Source organism: Suricata suricatta, chromosome 3, assembly GCF_006229205.1.
Source record: "Suricata suricatta isolate VVHF042 chromosome 3, meerkat_22Aug2017_6uvM2_HiC, whole genome shotgun sequence".
NCBI lineage: Eukaryota > Metazoa > Chordata > Mammalia > Carnivora > Herpestidae > Suricata > Suricata suricatta.
Window position 1 is genome coordinate 146037051 of NC_043702.1, and position 22801 is coordinate 146059851.

At 36.3% G+C, this 22801-nt stretch overlaps 1 long non-coding RNA gene across 1 annotated transcript; it reads right to left on the minus strand.

Moving 5' to 3' along the window:
• Window positions 1-559: 559 nt before the first annotated feature.
• Window positions 560-7980, minus strand: LOC115286746. The gene is made up of 3 exons (XR_003906249.1): window positions 7910-7980; window positions 1808-1924; window positions 560-706 (listed from the first exon to the last, which is right to left on the minus strand). It is a non-coding gene; the product is annotated as an uncharacterized LOC115286746 (long non-coding RNA).
• Between the last annotated feature and the right edge of the window lie 14821 nt (window positions 7981-22801).

Sequence of the window (22801 nt, forward strand, 5' to 3'; positions counted from 1 at the left end):
TAGGAAATTGGTAGTATAGCATATGGTATATATGTATGAGGAAATACCATGGCTGTCTGAAAACTGCAATTGCTTATATTGTAATAGCTAGAAAGATAGGATCCCACTTTTTTCAAAAATTTTACATTCTATATGATCTCAGCTAAATAAAAAATATATACCTGAAAATGTTTTAAGTCAATATAACAAAATGTTACTTCTAAGAGGGAAGCTTAAGAGTGCTTTTCTTTCTTCCACATCACACTATATGTAATTTTCATATTTACTACTTTCCATTTATTCATTCAACACACTATTGAGCATAACTATATGCTATTCATTATTCTCAGCATCGGGGATACAGCAATAGAAAAATAAGATAAAGTCCCTACTTTCATGGAGCTTTGCCTCTTTAAGGCAAACAAAAATTAGAATATATAGAATGGGAGAAAGTGATCAAATGTTGGAGAGAAAAAAATCAGCAAATAATAGGGATGGAGAGTGCAAACAAGAGGGTGAAAAGTGCGATTTTATTTTTTTCTGGCCCCCCCGCCTCCCCCCCCCCCAGAAGAATGTGACTTTAAACAGGACAGTGAGGGCAGGCCTCACTGGGATGGTGACACTTGAGCAGAGGCCTTCAGGAGATGAGGATGAAGCCACGTGAGGTCCGGGAAGTGTCGCTGGCAGAGGAAATCGCAGGTACAAAGGTCCTGGGGTGGGAGTATGCCTGGAGTGTTCAAAGAACAACAAAGAGCCCAGCGGGGCCAGAGCAAACAATCATGGCGTTCTTTTATACTGAGTTAGAGATAAGTATTTTTTAAAAAGAAAATATAAAGATATATTTGTACTAATGCAAATAGTTAATATCTGGAAGCAGAGTAAGAAAATCTGCATCTGGTAAAATTGATTATACAGAGGTTCTGTTTACTTTAATGTTTCTACTTGTTTCCCAATGACTCAATTCAAAAATTTAAATTGGAATTATAATAAATTTCAAACACAAGATTTTGCTTGTAAAAGCAGGTTTTATAAAATACTCTTACCATAAAAAGTCATTATGTGTCCCTCAAAAGATAATGTAATAAAATAACTCAATGAAATATTAGACTACAGCTAAAAGCAATCAAAATGTACATGTCACAAAAGTATAATGTTAACTGAAAAGGGTCTACTGCATGCGCAAAACACTGATATACTAGATGTCGTTAATGGAGACACACAGGTGCATTATGTTATACAAAGCAAATAGGAAACACACATATAACAATGATCATTGTTACCCAAAGAAGTGGTACGAGAAAAAAATGGAAAAGGTCGAAAAGAAGATTAAAGACTGGAAGAAAACATGGCAAAATATTCATTGTTGTCAGGGAGAGGTGGAAACAAGGGTGCTTATTCTATAATCTTTGTACTTTTTAGTATTTTTTATCTTATAAAGGAAGGAAGAAAGGGAGGAAGGGAGGACTGAGAAAGGAAGGGGGAAGGGTAAAAGAGGAGAGGCTGGGGAGGGAAGGGGGGAGCCCTATTTTCCATATCTGAGGTAGTCAAGTGTATTAAAGTCAACACATGTTCAGTGACCACCTATGAACTGGCAGACATGGTTTCTGGGGCAGGGCGGACCATAATGAATGAGACACAGGCCCTTCACTAGGGAAGTTTCCCGGAGAAGTCTGGGAAGCACATGAGAATGATTTTTTAAAAATTTTTTTTTAATTTCAGTAAAAACCCTCTAATTGCTAGTGCCCTATTCTATATCAATTATCACAGATAATAAATAAATTTCATTTTCATTAAGTATTCTAACTCCAATTTAACAAAAGGGGCTTACCTTTTGTTAGCCAAAGAAGCCCACAATCATAAGCATGGAGAGGGGAGAGGTCCAATGCCACTAATACCCCATCGTGAATGACCATAATCAAATCTCAGTTACTTGGGACTCTTTCATCTGCAAATCAAAAACAAAAAACAAAACAAAAAACATGAAAGGAAAAACCTAACTCGAACTTACTTAATCAAAGTTCACATATTTAAAAAGTCCAGAGATGGCTCTAGCTTCCCGTTCTAGCTATAGCCAGGCCTGGTTCCGGATGCTCGAACAATATCACCTAGAATCAATCAAACTTTTTTCTCTTTTCTCTCCTCTCTTCTTTTCTTTTCTTTCCTTTTGACTTTTTCTTTCCTTCTCCTTCCCTTTCTTCTTCCTTCCTTCCTTTCTCTCTTTCTTTCCTCATCCTCCCTGCAAAGACTTGGATCTGCCATCTTTGCAATAGCAAATATCTCAGGCAGGGCCCCCGTGTAAAGTGAGAATACGGTCACCAGTAGCTTCAGGCCGCAACTCCAGCTAAAAACAGTACTTCATGCGCCAGCTCCACAATGATACTCACTAGCCCCTATTGAACTGGCTTTGGAAAGTGTTTACCACTGTAGCCAAGAGATACCATCACCTCCACAGAAACCTCATCAACAAAGAGTAAAAGAGAGGTAGTTTTCCAAAGAAAAATAAATGGTGTGGGCAAAAACAAAAGTATACATATGAAAAAAATTTACAAAAGATTTTGTCATTAAGCTGTGGTAATAGTAATGTGAACAGTAGCAAGCTCTGTGCTAAGCACACTATAAACATTATCTCATCCAGATCACATAACAAGCTCTGAAGTAGATACTCAATATACATTTTAAAGTTGAACAAATCAAATCTTGAGGCAGTTAAACTGCCCCAAATCGCCCTCATTAAGTATTAGAAATGGGATTGGCACCCAGTGGTAGATTAATCATTACTTTCAAAGGATCAAATGATTCAAAGTGAATTCTACATATATCTACTTTTAAGATGGTTATAATCCAGACCAAGAAAGACACTTTGAAAACGCTTAAATAATAAATACAGTCCCAGTGAGTGCAGTCACTCTCTTCCAATGGCCATGCTAACCTTTCTCCATTTCCAACTATCCTTTTTCTTAGCAATACCTCCTCTTTTGGTTTCATGCTGCATATAAAGGAATCTGACACAACCTCAAATATCAATAATCCAATTCAATCCAGTAAACACGTAGAAAGTGTTACTACGTGCAAGGCTCCAGAACTCAAACTTGAAAATACACAGCCTTTGTCCTTCGGGAGTCCACAGTTTAGGAATAGAGACATATCTCCCTATCTCTCATTCTCGCCCCTCTCTCTCCTTTTCTCTCTCTTTATTCCTTTTTCTTCCTCAGGCTGAAGAGGCAAAGAGCAAGAACCAAAACCCAGCCAGTTCTCCACAGCCAAGCCTTATACCCTGGCCCAAAGCTCCACCAGTCCAGAGGAAGGGAAGTTTTTTTCTAAAAATAAAAAAAAAGTTAAAAAAAATTTTTTTAATGTTTTTAAATTTATTTTTGAGAGACAGAGAGACACAGTGCGAGCAGGGGAGGTCAGAGAGAAAGTGAGACACAGAATCTGAAGCAGGCTCCAGGCTCTGAGCTAGCTGTCAGCACAGAGCCTGATGCGGGGCTCAAACCCATGAACCGTGAGATCATGACCTGAGCTTAAGCCGGCTGCTCAACCAACTGAGTCACCCAGCACCCCTAAAAAAAAGTTTTGAACAAGGGTGCCATATGTAGTAAGAAAAGTTTTCTTGGGGAACCTGGGTGGCTCAGTTGGATAAGTGTCCAACTTCATCTCAGGTCATGATCTCACAGTTTATGAGATCAAGCCCCATATCAGGCTCTACATTGACAGAAGAAACTCTGGTTGGGATTCTCTCTATCTCTCCCTCACTCTCTGGTCCTCCCCACTTGTACATTCTCTCTCAAAATAAATAAACTTTAAAAAGAAGTTATAAAAAAAAGAGAAGTTTTCTTTCCTTCCTTCTGCGCTTCTTTTATTCTTGCTTCCATCATTATGGGCTACTATCTAAGTGTTAGGTATACAATGGTAACCAAAGCAGGGTTTTTATATTCATGAATCTTAAAGCATAATGAATATGTGAATAAAGTATTGAATGAGAAGAAAATACTGTAATATAAATATGTTTTTTAAAAGTAGCATGGAAAGAGTAATTACCTGAACCTGAAGAGAGAGAGGAAGAGAGTAGTTATAGGAATCCATTTCTGAGCTGGGTTTGAAATGTCTGTTGGACCTTTTTGAGCAGAGAAGAGAGAAAAACCGCCAGGCATTGAAAACAGAATATGCAAAGGCTCAGAGGTGTCCTATTTGCTCTGGCATTAGGGAATTATCTACTTCCCAACCTGCAATTGACCTCAGAGGGATCCCACAGACTAAAACCAGGTTTGAATAAAGATTCTGACTATATTATTTTCCAAATCATTCATATAGCATCAATAAGCTACATTTTCTTTGGGAATCTCCCTCTACAAAGGCAAAATTATATGGCATTAGAATTTGCTCATAATCCGAGAACAGGCAGGGGTCAAGAAAAAAAAGTGGAACAATTTCATTTCAAAACAAAACAAACAAAATATATATCATTTAAATTAAAAAGAAGAAGAAGAAGAAGCTCCTTTCCTTGCACTTCACCCTCAACCTGTACTCCAAATTATCCAGACAATTGCAGCACGTCTTCCTGGCCCTCCTACTGTATGGAGACAGCGTTGGCACACAGATCTCTATGCATCTGAGCAAAGCACGGAGGGCGGGGGGCACGGGGATATTGACTGACCACATTTGTTGATGGATCTGTTCAACGCAACTGAGAAATGTGTGCTTAGGAAAGAGCCAGGATGGTGCCAATACAAAAGCTAACCCACCCATTTCTTCATACGACATGTTGGTCTTCGTGAAGTGTGGTCTGAGGTCATTTGTGGGCCACCAGAGAGAATGAATGCATGGCTGATTTTATGAGGCCTGCCAAGAGATAAGGAGCAGGCTGCAGCTTTAATTGCTACAAGGTCAAATAGTTGACCAAAAGTGAAAACAAAAATGAAGGAAGCAGAATGTTGCAAATGACAGGAATAAAAGAGAGAGAGAGAGAGAATCTCTTAAAACCATACAACATAAGGGATGCAGCTGAAAAATACTCACACTAAGGTTGCTTTATGAATCTTTGTGTAGTTGCTCTTCTTTCTTTTTATGATCATCTCAAGTAACTAAGTACATATGGCATGTTTGTAAGTAAAGCAGTCGATGAAGTCAGTTACACCTCTGCATTTATTACCCTGCTCCTGAGTATTATTAACTTTTACACTCCCCATAAAGTATAATTTATCACTTAAATAATTTGCTTTGTGTCAGGGTTCAGTGTGCTCCAGTGCTTTCCTGCTCATTAAATGAGATATTTTTACTTAATGAGCCAAGGATGTCCTTTGTATTTAACATTTGAATTGATTTCTAACACTTCATTTTTATAATAGTTTGGTATGTGATTCTTAAAAATGTGGGTTTCATTTCACAATGTCAAAGGAAAACAATTCAGAAAATTGTTAAATACATGTGGCATTTAGGTGATAAATGGTTTTATCCTTAACTAACCATAAAGACTGAGTGAGCAAAAATCATGAAAGTATGCAACACAAAATAATGGTTCTTTGCACTAGTGAGAAAATCATGGAATTTGGGACCTGAAGTATCTATTGATTGTTCAAAACAAAACTTCACTCTCAGCCACTCGGAAAAAAGTTATGATCTGATGTAAAATAGAAAGTCTTATGTCAAAGTTGCTGAGGTTCACTGAGCAGCCTGGGATCATCAACACGTAGAGGTGCTACGTTCTGACTCAAGAATGTCTATATGACAGAAATGACTGGCTGCTTGGACACTCCTTTTCATTTAACAAACCAAAGCTTGAGAACTGAAGTCCCATGTTTCCTAAGTCATTATCAAGTCATTTAGAATCCTAAACAACTGAGGACACTACTGTCACCAGACAAGGGAAGAGGGAGAAAAAAGGGGGTTTCTGATCTGAATACTACAAAGTATTATATTAGCCCAAATTACTTATAATTCACAATACAGTCCTGGTGTATCTTAATATAAAGCTTCTATTTATATAACAGCATACCGGATTTTTCATTTATTAAGATTTATTTTATCCTTTAAATAGGTGTATCACTACAATATATAGCTTATCATACAAGTATATATATATATATATATCTTTATATAGTGTAGCATCATTAAGGAAAGCAGGATTTAAAAGATTTGAGGACAGTCAAATGCCCATTTTCATTTTACAGTTTAGAGAACTTGAGCATTCTTGTTTCTTACTCAGTATGATCTCCCATTCTATATCCCTTGGCTATTTTTTTCAGATTCATGAAAACAGAGTGTCTTTCTGATCATCTGTGGTGACTAAACACTAGATAGATAAGACCTTGAAACATTAGTACTATGAAATCTGCCAACAAATATTTCCATGGTCAAATACACTTGGGAAGTAATGCCTATTTTAAGCCTCACTTGTAGATTCACAAAGGACGCTAGCATTTTTTAAACTATGAGAGATCCTGAAGAGAAAAACTTGTTTATTCCAGAGTTTCTCAAACTTATTAGGCTATAGAAACTTTTGGTCCAAAAACACTTTTAAAAATCCCTTTCAACTAGAGTTTCTTCAAAAACAATTCGGAAAAGTTTATCAATTAATTAAATAACCAGTTGGTTCAGTGAGCTGAGATCAACAGTTTGATGCTTTACTGACTGAGCCACCCAGGCATCCCACTTATTTTATTTACTTTTTTTTAATTTTAATGTTTATTTTTGAGAGAGAGAGGAGGGGGGGGGGCTCAAAGAGGAAGAGAACACAGAATCCAAAGCAGGCTCCAGGCTTCGAGATGCCAGCACAGAGGCCAACGTGGGGGTCAAACACACGAACCCTGAGATCATGACCTGAGCCAAAGTAACACGCTTAGCTGACTGAGCCAGCCAGGTGCCCCTACTTTAAATTTAAGTCAATGTTATACTCATTTTTTTCCAGAATGGTTTCTCTTTAGTTGTATTTTAAGTCAAAGATAGGAGTTTGATAAAATTCTTGAGCTCTTTTAAGAATATAAGATGTTACACCGTGCCTCCAGGGCCTCCCAGCATTTCCCTGTACTATGACTTTTCCATGAGAAAGAAGCTAGTGCAGATTTAAGTTCTCTATATTGTCTTTACAAAGGAGACCTATTGTGAAACTCTTTACCGACTCCCGATCTTGCACTAGTCCCCAAGGGCTCCCAATATCACTATATTTGTCTCCTTGTGAGAAAATCCAATATATTTAGTATCTTGAACTCAAAAAAAGAAAACCACCCACAAACACATTTGAAAGACTGTGGCCAATTGGGCCCCTGGAGAAGACAGGAGTCCTAGAAAGCAGAACATACTTCATACTTCAGAACAGTCAGACAGAAGTCGTTTCTTTCTAGAGATGGTCTCTTTCCTAAAGCCTGAGCAGAAGCATTACTGGGCACAGAACCCAGGTTTATGGATTTGGCCACGGTATCATTTCTTAAGCCCTATTTCAGTGGATATGAAAAAAGTGGAGGAGGGAGTGGAATTCTTAGCTATCTTAGCAATCATCACAGGCCTCCTTTTAAAACTAGAGCTTTGATATTACTATATATTTCCTCTGGTGTTTCATTTTAAAAAAAAAACACCAACTAAGTCCCTGTGATATTGATATTTCTTATTTATAGAAGATGTAGCTTGAAGTTTGCCCAGCCTTGCAGCTGGGAAAGGGACCAGGCATTTTACTTTATCGGAGCAAATATTCATCAGAAAACGCAAGTGAAAGTTGAAGGTCTGCCATCAGCAAGATCTCAACACCACCTGCACACAGCTTTCACTGAAGGAGCGGGATGAGGCCGATCCCGCTCCTGCACACCCTCCACATGGCATAACTTTTGTGCCATTACCTTTGGCACAGCTGCTTGAAATAAAACCCTAGCTCTTCCAGGAAGAGTGAATGTGGACATATCTTGGCAGAACGGCACCATTTACAAGAGAGGTAAGGACGTACCTCTAGCTAGGAAAAGCTAGACGATGTTGCACCAGCAACCTGATTCTGCTCATTCACTCCCCAAAATGCAGTTCTCACCTCTGTGAGAGTGGTGGCTGTGAAATACTTGGGGGGAGTCACAGAAGTAGATATTGTGACCTCAGACAACTTCGCAGCATTTTGCTCTCAGCATAGTAAACACTGAAGCATGATGATTAAAAATGAAGCTTACAAAATCAAGCAGAATTTTGCCAAACAGATAAAGTCAAATTATTTTTTTCCTCACAATAGTTCATCTTGTGATTTCGCTAACAGAAGTGACATGCTAGTTCAAATCAGATATTTTGTATCATTAAAACATCCACAAGCAAATTTGTTTTACATAACAGTTCAATGACCATGCAGAGTACAAGCTCAGGGGAACAGAAACTGAAAATACGGTCTTAACAGCATGATTTAAACTAATTAAACAAGCATTAATACCTTCAAGCATCTGCACACTATTGCTTCAAGTCTTTGGTGGGAAAAGCTATAATTTACATGTTCTATCATTTTAATATTTTCTGTGTATTAGACATACACAGTAGCTGTGCTAGCTGATGCTATAAACAAAAGATACAGTGAAAACACATGCTATAATAATTAAAATGTTATGCTGACACTATCTTTCTTCTAGGATCTTGTAACATCTGTATTAACTGTGATAAGCATTGATTATCTGGAGTGATGTAAATATTTGGGGAGTTAATAACAATCAGGAGTTCAGTGCATGCTAAGACACCAAAGATAAATCACAGGAAATTCAGATCAAAGCGGGTTTGTGAATAAGCTTGTTTTTATAGTTAATGACTGACTATAAAGTGCATATACACATTTCTTTTCTCCAATGAAATGCACAAGGAAATGTCATAAAGAAACATCCCATCCTGTGTAGCATTTCTGTACATCTGTCGAATTTCCATATGTAGAGAGGAGGATGTCAACACACAGCACTACAAAGACCGAATTGATCCAATCCATCAAGTACTTAACATGCACTTTTAAAATCATTAAAAAGTTCTTTGAATTATTAAGACCTTTTTTCAAAAGAAAAAAAAGAAGCCCACAACTTATAAATCTTGCATTTCCTGAGAGGTTAATTTAAGGATGCTGGGGTCAGCAGTTATCCAGTTCTAGCAGATTCTGAAATTTCCCTTCATGTATGGCCTGATACTGAGCCTTTTTTTTTTTTAAGAAAAAAAAGTAGTTTCACCAGTTCGCTGTCTTACACTCATTATGAACCTTATTTTGGGGAGTGAACATGCTGAAGCCACTGAACAGACTCTTTTCAGTTTATCAAAATGGGTACAGAAATAACTGGTGGTCTGTGACCCACTCCTTACATGGATACAGATAGATGCACAGTCAACATTTCAGAATATAAAGTAACCCTGAACTAAATCTAAAAGGCCATTATGATTTTCTGCCCCCTTTCTCTTTAGCCTCACCTATGGACATTGAACTTTCAAAGCTATTCACTTTCTCCTACCCCCAACACTTCATGGTAGTCCTCTGTCTGAAACACACTCCCTTCCTTACCTGCTATTTAACTGCTCCTGGGTCCATCATAACATAACTCATATCTTCTAAAACTCTTTGATACATCCTGCTCTGGGTCAAGTGCATTTTCAAGGTACTCCCATAGCACCCTGTACTTATCCCTACAAAATATTTACCACATTGTACTGAAATGGCCATTTATCTTGTCCATCTCTCTACAAGTCTATGACTCTTTGCATCAGGGGCCAAGCTTTATCATCTTTATAGTCTCAGGGCATAGCATATAGCATCCACTCAATACATGACCAGTGAATAAGAAAGTCATTCATTCATTAATTTATATATATTATACATATATTCATTCATTATATTGTATATATAATACATTCATCATATATATACACACATATATATATGTATCCATTCATTATGTCATTCTCATGATATAATGTAATCCTGAGAAAGACCCTACCAGAGGTGTCCCACATTCAGAATAGAATGAAGACTTATTCTAAGCAAGTTTCAGGGATCTAGAGTGTCTCTGACTGGTCTCAACCATTTGAGAGGATCTAGATCCTTTGAGATCTAAGAACAAAGTGAGAAGAAGCTAAGAGAAAAAGTAACATCAGTCAAGCTTTGCAAACCAGAAGAGAGATAGTAGATAATCAATATGATCATCAATATTTTTCAAAATAACAGAAGCTAGAAAAATGCTTCCCAAACCTGGTTGATTTCCTCCTGAGTATTTATTTCAGAGGTGGATGAGAGGAACTGATTGGGGGAAGAGAAGGAAACATGTCCACAAGACATTCACTAAAAGATTTATCACAAATTTATTTTTTAAATTTTTTAGTGTTTAATTTTTTTTGAGAGAGAGGGACAGAGTGCAAGCAGGGGAGGGGCAGAGAGAGAGGGAAAGAGAGAATCTGAAGCAAGATCCAGGCTCCAGGCTCCGCGAGCTGTCAGCACCAAGCCCAATGCAGGACTCAAACTCATGAACTGTGAAATCATGAACTTAGTTGAGGTTGGACACTTAACCAACTGCACCATCCAGGTGTTCCCATAACAAATTTATTTATGATAGCCAGGAATTGGAAACACCCCAGGTGTTCCTCAACAGAGGGATGGCTAACCATTCTGTGATATATTCATAGAATGAGATACTACTCATCAGTTAAATGAAACAAACTACTGATACACTCAATACATGCATAAATCTCAAAAGCATGCTGAGTAAAAGAAGCCTTACAGAAGAATCAAATATTGTGTGATTCCCTTTCTATGAAGTTCTAAACAGGCAAAACTAATCTATAATGAAAAAAATCAGAACAGCAAATGCTTATTCTGGAATGAGTCATAAGGAGACTTACTTTCTCGAGTGATGGTAGCATTCTGCATCTTACACGGACATAATCTGTGTGACCTGTAGGATGCACAAGTGTATATATTTGTTGAAATGTATCAAATGGTACACTTAGGATTTGTGCCCTTCACTATATGTGATTTCTACCTCCAAAATAATAAATAAATGAGTTCTAGTTCATGATATACGTGCTGAGTGAAATGTGTAGGCATGAAGTATACAAACATTCTTAACTTACTTTGAAATGCATTAAAGATGAGATGATACATGAATAAAGTGATGAAAAGAACAGGTACACAATAAAACAAGTATAGCAAAATGTTCATTGTAGACTCTAAGTAATAGGTATATGGCTATTCACTGTAAAATTCTTTCAAATTTGCTACATTCAAAAAATGTACAATACAATATTGGAAGTGAAGTATATATTTTGAATCCCCTATCCCAGAGTTACTGGGGCAGAAGTATAAACTTGCCATTTATCTACACATTGTAAAGTGGGCCAAGTTGTTTTTTTTTATACAGCCATTAGCTGCATATTTAGAGTATTAATATTTAGGATACTGAGATTTGGCCCTATCTAATAATATTTTGAGAACCCACACCTCAACCTCAAATTTCCTCTTCCGTTTATCACAAACTGATGCCGGAAATTCCACCAATACAGATTCACTCCACAAGGGAAAAGTAAATAAGCCAGTAAATCAATAATTTACCCACAATGGCAAAATAATATAATAGAGCTTTCTCAACTGGAAGTTATATGAATATGCATTTTAAAGGCAGATATGGCAAAGCAAGAATGGAAAAATCAAAAAGAATAAGCGCATGTGAAAATGCCCACGACAACCTTGCCTCCTCTCAGCTGTCCCTCGAACGTCCCATCCGGCAAAATGACCAAACGCAGCAAATCTCTGTGATACTGAAGGAAAGCCATTTTCCCCCTCTGGGCCTCAATTACTTCAACTGTGAAACAAAGACTATCTTTCCTAGCTGTATGTAATCTATCATGGCTCCCAGACAGAGTTACCAAACCAAATAGAGGATGCTTGGCTAAATATGAATTTCAGATAAACAGTGGATTTTTTTAGTATAAGTATGTCCCTACTGTTGTATTTTACATACTTATACCAAAAAAATGAAGATTTACTTGATGTTCACATTTAACTGGGCATCTGGCTTTGTCATTGCTGTTTGTTTGCCTTTTGCTAAATTTGGCAACCCTCTTCCAAGGGAATGCAAACATTAGAGTTTTAGCTCAGAACCACTGTTATTTTGATTAAAACTGCGTTTGGCTGTGAAGCCAGAGACTCATTTGGAAAAGTATAATTATTATGCATGCAAAGGATTTCAGTACATGATGCAGAGGGCACGCTCAAGCCACAGGTGTTCAGATGAGGCATCCTGGTTTTCCTGAAGACCAATGCTTGATTCTATTCCTAAAAGGAATAGCGGATACGAATAGATACATGAAAAGATGCGCCCCAGGAACTGTGAATTGATGCAGGTGTCTCCATGTGTAACACTTAGCACAAGATTGGTGAGAATGAGGGAGAAATACTTGATTTGGATCAGTACATCAACTTGGTATAGAGCGGAGCCCAGCTCCAACCAAATGTCTTTATGCCAACTCAATGTAGAAGCAAAATACTTCTTGTCTGAAGTTACAGGGAGTTCAAACAGCCATTAAATGACCACCCCGGAATCTAGAAGAGGTCACTGGGGCTAACTGAACACTTCATTGTTTTATTTTAAATCCCATGTGAAATGGTCACAGATAAAAAATGAGGTTTTCCTAAAACGCTGACTGAATCTGTTTTGTGAGAAAGTGGGTGGGAAGCAGAAAGGCTGAAATCCCTTTGCCTGAGCATTCAGCTTCAGGGTGGGGAAGTTAACTATTTCATATTTAAAGGTTAGATTTAATTTCCTAAATCAGGTACCAAAGTTAGAGGTCACTAGGGTAGGAGTCAGACCCTGAATGTGTCTTGTTTATTCTTGTTCATCCTCATAAACATAGACTATTGTGAAGGAAGTTTGAAAAGACTTAAATAATAAAAAGTTGCTTCCTGATAAAAGCTGACCTTCGGAGTGTGCATTGGCAGCTTCTTCCAGGCTTCTTGTAATGTGCAACCCCTTTACATGGTGGGCAAGAGTTCTGAGTCAGGAATGTGTGACATGTTGCATGGGCTTTTGAAATCTTGACACCGACTGAGGTCATGCCTAAAGAAACAAAAGTATTTACCTAAATTCAATCTTGTCTTTACATACACATGGACACAAATTGTATTTCATATTTTCTGCAAACATTTTAAATTCATTTCCCTTTCTTTGTAACACAGTGTATTGTCTTATGTCAGTTTAATTTCTCAGCTTTTGTTCATTTCACCCATTTAGTCCTCTAAATATTAAGCCTTTAATTTTTTTTCAGGCTATGCATTAACTTCTCTTTCTATAACCCCTGAGCAGCTTTTTCTTTGCTTGTTGTAACAGTTTGTACTATACAGAGGCACCAGCATTAATTGTGTCTCCAGTCATTATCATGTCCTTGTGTTTTTCAGACTTGTGGCCTCTGAAATTTTTCAAAACAGCTCACGGCCTAAAAAGACATCTTCTTCACAATAGCATAAACTAATGCTCTGTAGACCCAACAATGGATGTTTACTGCACTTTACAAAACTACTTTAATTACCTTCAGATTACGGGTTTTATTCAAATAGATTCATTCTCAGCTAAGTGTGCCTGTGGACATTTACAAAAGTCTTTACAATGCAGTGTCCTATGAAGAATGATTACAATATTCTCTCCTGCTCATATAAAAAAAATAATAAAAGGAGATGGATTTGTAGAAAAAAAAACTTTAGGTATTAATGTAACAGGAAGGTTTTCACTGTATATAATATGAGTTGGTACCTTAAGACTTAATTTTGTCTCAGTGAGTCCTGGCCTTGTTCCCACACAGCAACTACATCGTCATAATCAGGTTAATGCATATCAGTTCACTGAGCCTAACCAAACCTCTAGTTTATGCTGACCCATTTATTTAGACATAATATAATGTATATGTATTTCTTTACCCTTGGTATCACCTGCAAAGATAAGATGTTTGAATATATCTATTTCCACATTACTTGAGTATATAGTCCACATTACTGCAAAACATAAGCAACTTTTTTCAAATGATTAATTTATAAATAAAAACAATTTCGCTAACGTGTACTGAACACTTAGTTTGTCAGACTCTATGCTAAGTGCTTCATTTGTATTATGTCATTTAGCCTTTATAGCATCTCCATGAAGGATCTCTAATATCCCCACTCTACAGATACAGAAATGGAGTCAAAAGGAAGTTAAATAAGTTATTCAAAGTCCAAAGCAAGTGTCACAGTCAAAATTCAAACACAAGACTCCACAACCCATTATGCACCTGACTATCTTTTAATTATACACATATCTGATTGAATGTATCCAATTATATTAATTATAACATACTCAATTTTTAGTTGGCTAATATATAATTTTATAACTGCAAATGAGGAAGACAAGGCTAAATGATGTCTAACATTCCTATGACTTTAATCATATTTTAATATGCTAGCTAAAAATTAATGTATGTGTTCCCAATTTACCTGAATCTCTATACATGTGTGAATATGTCTTTTCTAGTCACTAGTGACTGTACAATGAATTAAAATAAATTCCAACATAAGCTTAGCAGGTGTGAACATATGCTTGCCTTCAAAGCCATGTGGCGTAGCGTTTTTATGTAAGCAATAAAAATGACTAGGACACATGAAAACACGGCCCTTACAGGAAAACCATTACTAAACATTATCTTCCCGCACTAACATTTTTACCTTTTAATAGGTGACAAGTCAATTGAGATGGGAAACACTTCAGTTAAGTTGAAATGGTCAAATTGCTTTTGTCTCTAAATGTAATCCACATAATTCCTTTATAAAGGTCTTGTATAAGGCTTAAGGAATTTGAGACTCCCTTAAAATGTAAAAATATAAAGCTGCTCAAGTGTATTGGCAAATGAGTTTAACTCAGATATTTGGAATCACATTCAAAATTTCCTCTCTACATTCTCCTCCTTGATAGAACTTTGATTCTAACACTAGACCCCTCTCCATTGTTAAGAACTCCAGCTACCTTTCCTCTAAGCCTCTCTCTTCCTTCTGCACTTCTTTCCTAACCAGCTGTCCTGGGTTCTTTGACCGTCGCACTTCATTGGTAGAGTGAAGCAACAACACTGCTAATCTAAGATACTGCATCCTTTGGGGCAGAATTCTAGGCACCAAGGTTCTGAACAGGAGGGCATTTGGGATTAAGATCAAAAAGAGGTTCAAAAGCATGAACCTCTTACATTCATACTAGAACCAGTCTACAGATAATACTTGAGTCAATACATCCCTGCCTCCTGTAAAGTTATGGAAGAGGAAAAAAACAAAAAAGCAAAAACTAAAAAACATTTGCCTTCAATATCTGAAATAGAAATCAGAGTCAAGGGAATTTGTAGGAGGTACAAATAGTCCTTAGTCGGCCCTCTTTATAACGTAAGAAACCCACCAAAAGTAAAAGCAAAATTAACGAATCCCTTTGCAATGTCTGGCAGCCTTAAGGAAGGCACCAAGAGAACGAGATGTCTCCCTGGGTGTAGCTCACACTCCTACCGTGTATTTCTGAGACAGAGATCTTCAAACGGCAGTCCAGCTACTCCCCCGCGGAAGGCACTTTCATTGCAGAGTGATTAGTAAAAAGCTTTCAAGCATAAAGAATAAAATATGAATTTAATTGAGAAAAGAAATGACAAATCTCAACTATAAAAGAAGAGCTTTTCCATGTGTTTTGTAAAATAAATGATAATGAGTAACAAATTGCTTTGATATTTAGATTCCATAGGATACATTTAAAAGAATGATGTAGCCATTTATTTTAGTTTTAAGGTAATCCATTTCCAGACCCACACATTCCATATATACTCTTCTAAACTAATCTGCCTAAGAGCAAGTCACTGTGAGGGCGCCTCACCTCTTCTCCTCTCCCACCTGCCTCGCACAATTGCCCTTCACCCTCCTTACAAAAGAAAGGTATACTTCTTGTCCATTCTTTTTTAAAATTTTTCTTTGTTTTTTATTTATTTCTGAGAGTCAGAGAGAGACAGCTCAAGCAGAGGAGGGTCAGAGAGAGAGGGAGACACGGAATCTGAGGCAGCTCCAGGCTCTGAGCTAGCTGTCAGCACAGAGCCCAACACGGGGCTCGAACCCACGAACTGTGAGATCAGGACCTGAGCCGAAGTTGGACGCTTATCTGACTGAGCCACCCAGGTGCCTCACTCCTTGTCCTTTCTGATTCTTATTATGGTACATTGTCCTTAAAGTATGAATTCTTTGAAGTGGCAAAAGGACAACATGAAATATGTACGTCTTATAAGCCTCTGCTAATCGCGACATGAGTCTCCTTCTCAGCTGTATATTTTGCATGATTTTAAGGTGGCAAAAAGTTTCACATTGACCTTTGACAGCTCAACACTACATCTTGAGTAGAAGTAACACATGTCACAGTTAACTAGTAGTTCTATTTCCTTGGTCATGTATTCAAACTCATAAAAGAAACATTTTCATTACTTTTCCAAAAGAATATAGGGTAGCATAGAGTGATACTCATTTCTCCTCCTTGGGAATGTCTCCAGCTTGTTCTCAACCATTTCTCTGATCATGTATTTACTCTTCCAATACATTTATTTAATTTAAATTAACTCAACAGTAAGATATTGTGGATCTGAATGTTACAATGGTTCTTAAAATATAATCACTAGTGGAACTTTTTGTAAACACTGCACTTCCTAACCACCCAATAACTTACCTTCCTCTAATGTTACTTTGTACTGAATCTGGTCTCAACTAGCAAATGTGATATTTATTTATAAGATACATGAACTAACTGAAGGGGGAAAAACAACCTTGTCCATCATCTGAAGAGATACAATTTCAATAAAATTTTACTTTTGATGTTTAGTATTTACCAAAATTGGAGATGTATTTATATTACTGTTTTACTCAGGCATGCACTAATAACAGTATTATATTTCAACCCAAAAGATGTTTTTAAGAAAATTTTCAAAATTCAAGCTACTTATTATAAAGTTTATAAATTCATTCATTTAAAAATAATAAACACATTCATGTTAATATAAATTTCATGTTTTATGAAAAATAGCTACATTTTCCAAAAACAAGTCAGTAAAAGAGTGACACTATTTTACATTTTTGCAAGTATCTTTAGATTTTTTTAGAAGAAGATGGGCAAAGAGAGAAGGAGAGAGAGCAAGAATCCTGAGCAGGATCCACACTATCAGAGCAGAGACCAAAGTGGGGCTTGAAACCCCCAAACTGTGAGATCATGACCTGAGGGGAAATCAAGAGTTAGTTGCTTAATCGACTGAGCCACCAAGGCTCCCTTTTACAAGTGTCTTGAACATCTGGCTTGGAAGACAACCGCATTCTCGTATGTTCTTCTGCATTTAACCTATTTGATAATCCATTTGGTTAAAATATATGAAGGAAATCCAGTCTCTCAAAGATATGTCACTGGGAAAGGGAAGAGTGTTTTAATTAATCTTTTATCATTGTAGAAATTCTTTTTTGATGCTACACTAAAACTCAACAAGTGGTAGTTGCTTCAAGGTTAGCTGCACTGTGAATCTGAAAGCATACCAGGGAAGTTTTCATGTTCTGTTACATTAAAGTCCATTGACCTACTCTGTGTCTTGAATGGATGCTTTTCCTGTGCATGATTCTGAACATTCTATACCGATTATTCAGGAAATATGCATTCTCTGAGTTAAAGAGATTTCCCAAGTGTTGACACATTTCATTATGCAATAACAAAAATTCATGTTAGCTATCACCACTAGTCTCATCAGAAAAGTCTTGACATTTTAGGAAGCTGTCAAGTTCCCAGCAACAAATACAAATTTTCCAAACTGTAAGTTTTGCTTGAAAGCCTTACGTGTATCTCTGATACTATCAGTTGTTTTTCTTGCCACAATAGACTCACTTGGTTCATCTCTGAAAAAAGTAACATCCAAGTTTGAAGAACCACATGTCTGTCAATAGTTCTTTCAGGTGAAATGTGGTTCCATGAGGGGAAGAAAAAGTAACTAGTTCAGTTATCAACTGAAACAACTACAAAATGCTTTTCATTGAAATAACTATGTGTATTCCCATGTTGACGCACAGAATATCTAAAAGATGTATACTCAAGGGTCAAGATTTAATATAATTAAAGGATATTCTTAAGTGCAACTGGCATTTTTTTAAACCATAATTGTGTGGGAAAGAGACATAAAGTCACCAATAACTCATACAGTTGAGTGCCTATGGTGACCCATGCAAAAGTGCCAGTAGTTTTAGCCACCATTGCTTTTGCATACAGGCCAAACCAGTGGAAAAAGGCAAATAACTACTTCTTATCACTGTGAAAATATCATTGACCTGGCAGATAACCTGAAAGGGTCTTCAGAATTCCATGGTCCATCAGCCACATAGCAGGGCTTTTCTGATTCCATTTAGATATATTTAGAAGGAAACAACTTACTTCAAAATTTTGAACATTTGCAATTCACCAGAAATTGCTACTATTCTTAATTCATTAATGCAAAACAAAATTGTAGATATCAACTTAGGTTTTCAAAGCAGAGTACTTAGTTTTCAAAGATCTTTTAGGGAAAATATGAGTCAAAAGTTTTGAAACTTGTTCCTAAACCCAGCTAAGCAGAAGAAAAAAAAATGATAGGAAATGGAGAATGGAGCTACATTTACTATGCTCTTATTTGTATTTTATCTTAATGACAGTTTTCCAACAAAAAAGTTCATTAGAGGATCCAGAAATATTAAAGTATCTTAGTCTTCAACTCTCCATAAATTCCCACTTTCTTAAGTTTATTTTATTTTTATTAATAGTTTATTACCAAGTTGGTTTCCATATAACACCCAGTGTTCTTCCCCACAAGTGCCCCTCTCCATGACCCTCACCCACCTTCCCCTTCCCTCCTCCCTCTTCAGCCCTCAGTCTGTTCTCAGCATTCAAAAGTCTCTCATGACTTGCCTCACTCCCTTTCCCCAACTCTTATGAAAATTATATAAAGCAGTAATAGATCCTATATCCCTACTGCCTGCATATAACTCTTATATTTATACATTATTCACAATAAGCACCTACAATTTACTTAGATGAAATCCTGGTATACAGAACCATTCCAGAATATAGAAGTATTTTAAATAACACAAAGTATAAAGAAAATAATGCTACTATGAAAAATACACTATTGACACTTTATTTCTACCAGTCTTTTTTTCATGTAGACACATATTTTACATAGATATATACACAGACACAATTAGTGTCATTTTAAGACTGTTTAAATTTCCTTCCTTTCCTTGAACTTTATAGGCATTTTTCCATCTGTTTAAACATAGTTTGAGGGGCGCCTGGGTGGCTCAGTCGGTTGAGCCTCCGGCTTCGGCCTAGGTCAGATCTCACGTTCGTGGGTTCGAGCCCCACGTCGGGCTCTGTGCTGACAGCTAGCTCAGAGCCTAGAGCCTGCTTCAGATTCTGTGTCTCCTTCTCTCTCTGCCCCTCCCCCTCTCATGTTCTGTCTCTCTCTGTATCAAAAATAAATAAAACATTAAAAAAAATTTTTTTTAAATAAATAAACATAGTTTGAGAACATAATTATTAATGACTCAGTAATATTCCATTGTATATGCTCTGAAATTTATTATTTTCTCTCATCTCCAATTTTATTAATATTATATGTCAGACCATATAAATCTTTGCCTACATCTATGATTATGTCTCTAGGAAAGCACGTTACCAGGGGAATTAGTCAAAAGATCTGAACTATTTTCATGCCATGTTCCCACCAGGAAGATTATACCAACTTACATTCCCACCAGCACTACAAGGGCATATTTCTCCAAATGCCTGCTAACACCAAATATCACTTTTTCCCTCATATTTGCCATAAGTAGAAAAAGTTTATGATTAAATCTATGCTTCTCTATACTGAATATTTTTCCCTAATTTTCTTTCTGGTAAATATTTTCTACTGTCTCTTACCTAACCATATCTTTTACCCATTTTCTTTTCTTATTTCAGGGGCCTAGTGTTTTTGCTAATCCATTTTCAAGAAGTCTTTCTGTGTTTAATATACTAGCCCTTGGTCTCTCCAACACCAGTGACAACTGATTTCTTAGTTTTTTTATTGTTGTGTTTTGTTTTGTTTTGTTTTTTGAGAGAGAGACAGAAAGTGAGTACAAAGTAGGGGAGGGATAGAAAGAGGAGGAGAGACTTTCAAGCAGGCTCCAAGCCCAGTACAGAGTTGGATGTGGGCTTGGTCTTTCAACTGTGAGATCATGACCTGAGTCAAAATCAAGAGTTGGATGCTTGGGGCACTTGGGTGGTTCAGTCGGTTGAGCGTCCGGCCTTCTGCTCAGGTCATAATCTCACGGTTCGTGGGTTCGAGCCCCGCATCAGGCTCTGTGCTGGCAGCTAACTCAGAGCCTGGAGCCTGTTTCAGATTCTGTGTCTCCCTCTCTCTCTGACCCTCCCCTGCTCACACTGTCTCTCTGTATCTCTCAAAAATAAACTAAAACAAACAAACAAACAAAAAAAGAGTTGGATGATTAACTGTTTGAGCCACTCAGGTGTCCCTGATTTCCTAATTTTTTATTTGTCTTTTAAGTTTATATATTCAAGAATGATGTATTTTTATTTTTAAATAAAATAAAACCATTTTTACTCAGTATTTATGTTTATATTTTAATTTTTAAAAATATCTCCCCTAAAAATCACTCCTAAAGATGTAGGGAACTTATTTTGGTTACAGGTAAAAGGTGATATTGCAACTTTATGTAAGGCAAATTTTTAAACAATTCTCTCAGCATTGTTCATTGTTCATTGTTTCTCCACCAACTTATAACATCTCTTATGTTATATGCAAAATCAGAAGAATGTTTCTGGTAGTAGTTTATCATTATAAAGAATCAATATAGAATGTTACTAATTCTACTTCAGCATCTTTTGTGACAATTTTTTCACATGTTGATAATACACATAATAGACTCCCTGAAAATAAATAAAAACTCTCTTCGCTATAGATTATTGTTCTTATGCTCACGTAACTTTGAATTTTTGTTCATATCTACATACAAAACTAAAACCTGTAATATAAGTTGTCATTTTCCTTTTTTGTGTCCTCTTTGAAAAGTTTTATATCATAGTTATATAAGCTTTCCATAAAGTTCCAAGCAGAGTTCTTTGAAAAAAAATAAGTCACTAGCAAAAACATTAGTTCTACAACTTTGTTTATGCAAAACAGCAATAATATTTTAAATTTCTCTCAGTTTACTAGTCTATTCATGCCTTTTGCCCCTTGGTTACATTTTCATAATGTATAAGAATTTCTTCTACTATTTTCAAGTGAATTACCATGAAGTTCTCCACAATATTCAATTACAAATACTCTTTTACCTACCTGCTAGTCAATACTTTTTCTCATTTATACTTTTATTTAATATTTTTTCCCTTTTTGTTAATCAGAAGCCAGAATTTTCGCAATGGTTTTGCAAATAACCAACTCTTAAACTAAGTTGAGCTTCTGCTTTCCTGTTTCTGACTTGTTATTCTAGCTATGCTTCTGTTACGGCTTTCTCCTATTTTCCCAAGGTTTGCTTTATCATTTATGTTCTAATATTTTGTGTTGAATGTGTCTTACCATGTTTTCATTATTTATTTTTATTTTTAAATCATTTAATCTCTCAAATTTTCTCTGAGTATCACTTTGTGGCAAAAAATACATTGATCATAACAAATAACTTTTTTATGATTTCTAAATAGCCGTGTGGTTTTGACTTCCTCTTTTGCAAATAAGCATTTAGGAGAATATATGTAAAATATCCCATGGAATAGTCAACAATGATGACTATATTTTTCAAATTTTCTTTATTCCAATTTGTGTTTTGGCTACTTGATTTATCCAAAACTAAGAAAAGTAATATCTCCAACAATATTTTGTTTCTTACATTTCATTATTCTTATAGTTACACCTAAAAATTTATAGTGCTTGTGAATCTTACATTTTACCAAGAAGTACTAATCTTCTTTGTCCAATTCTATTCTATTTGTCTTGCATTTTAATAAATCCAAAGTTATCAATGACGTCTTTCTTTTTATAATGAGTTTTTTTTCATTTTCATCATTTCATTGACAGTTTTGGTGGAAATTATAAATAATATATTCTTGGATTTTTTTAACCTCATCTCAGAAATTTTGTCTTAATTTGAATTTTAACTCCGCTATTTTTGATTCCTATAACATTTACTTTTGCTTCTGTATGTATCATTACAACTTCTTTTCCGATCTTTCGCCACGTGAATGGTGCTTTGTTGGCTTCTCTCAGCCATGTCTCCCTCACGTAAGATTATGAGGAGCTCTCAGGACGGTTTCCTCCCACTCATCCCCCGCCTCCGCCAGTCCTCGGAGACTGCCACAAAATAACGGTTACACTTTGTATCGTTTCTTCTTTTAAAAGTTGTATTTGGATTAGCATTGAACTTTTTCCCAAATGTCATAAATTTATTCTAAATTCTATAGCTAAACGTTTTTGATATTCAATGTCATTTCTTTTACAGCACAAAGTCCCCATCCTTGAACTCTTAATTCTGCTTCATCCACCTGGTGACAGATACAAGCAATTCTTTTTTTCAAAATAGCAAAAAGAATGTAATTTGGAACACTTCAACATGAATTATGTGTCTGGGTATAACATTTTGAAATCAGAGTCTTTTTCCCTCAAAATTTTCCCATGTAAATTAATAGTAATTGCTTCTTAGATTTATGTCATTTCAGCTTACATAGTTTTCATGGAACACTGTGCTCTCAGGTAGCAGGGAAATCTATATGTACATAAATGTGCACGCACACACGCATACACACACAGTTTTTGC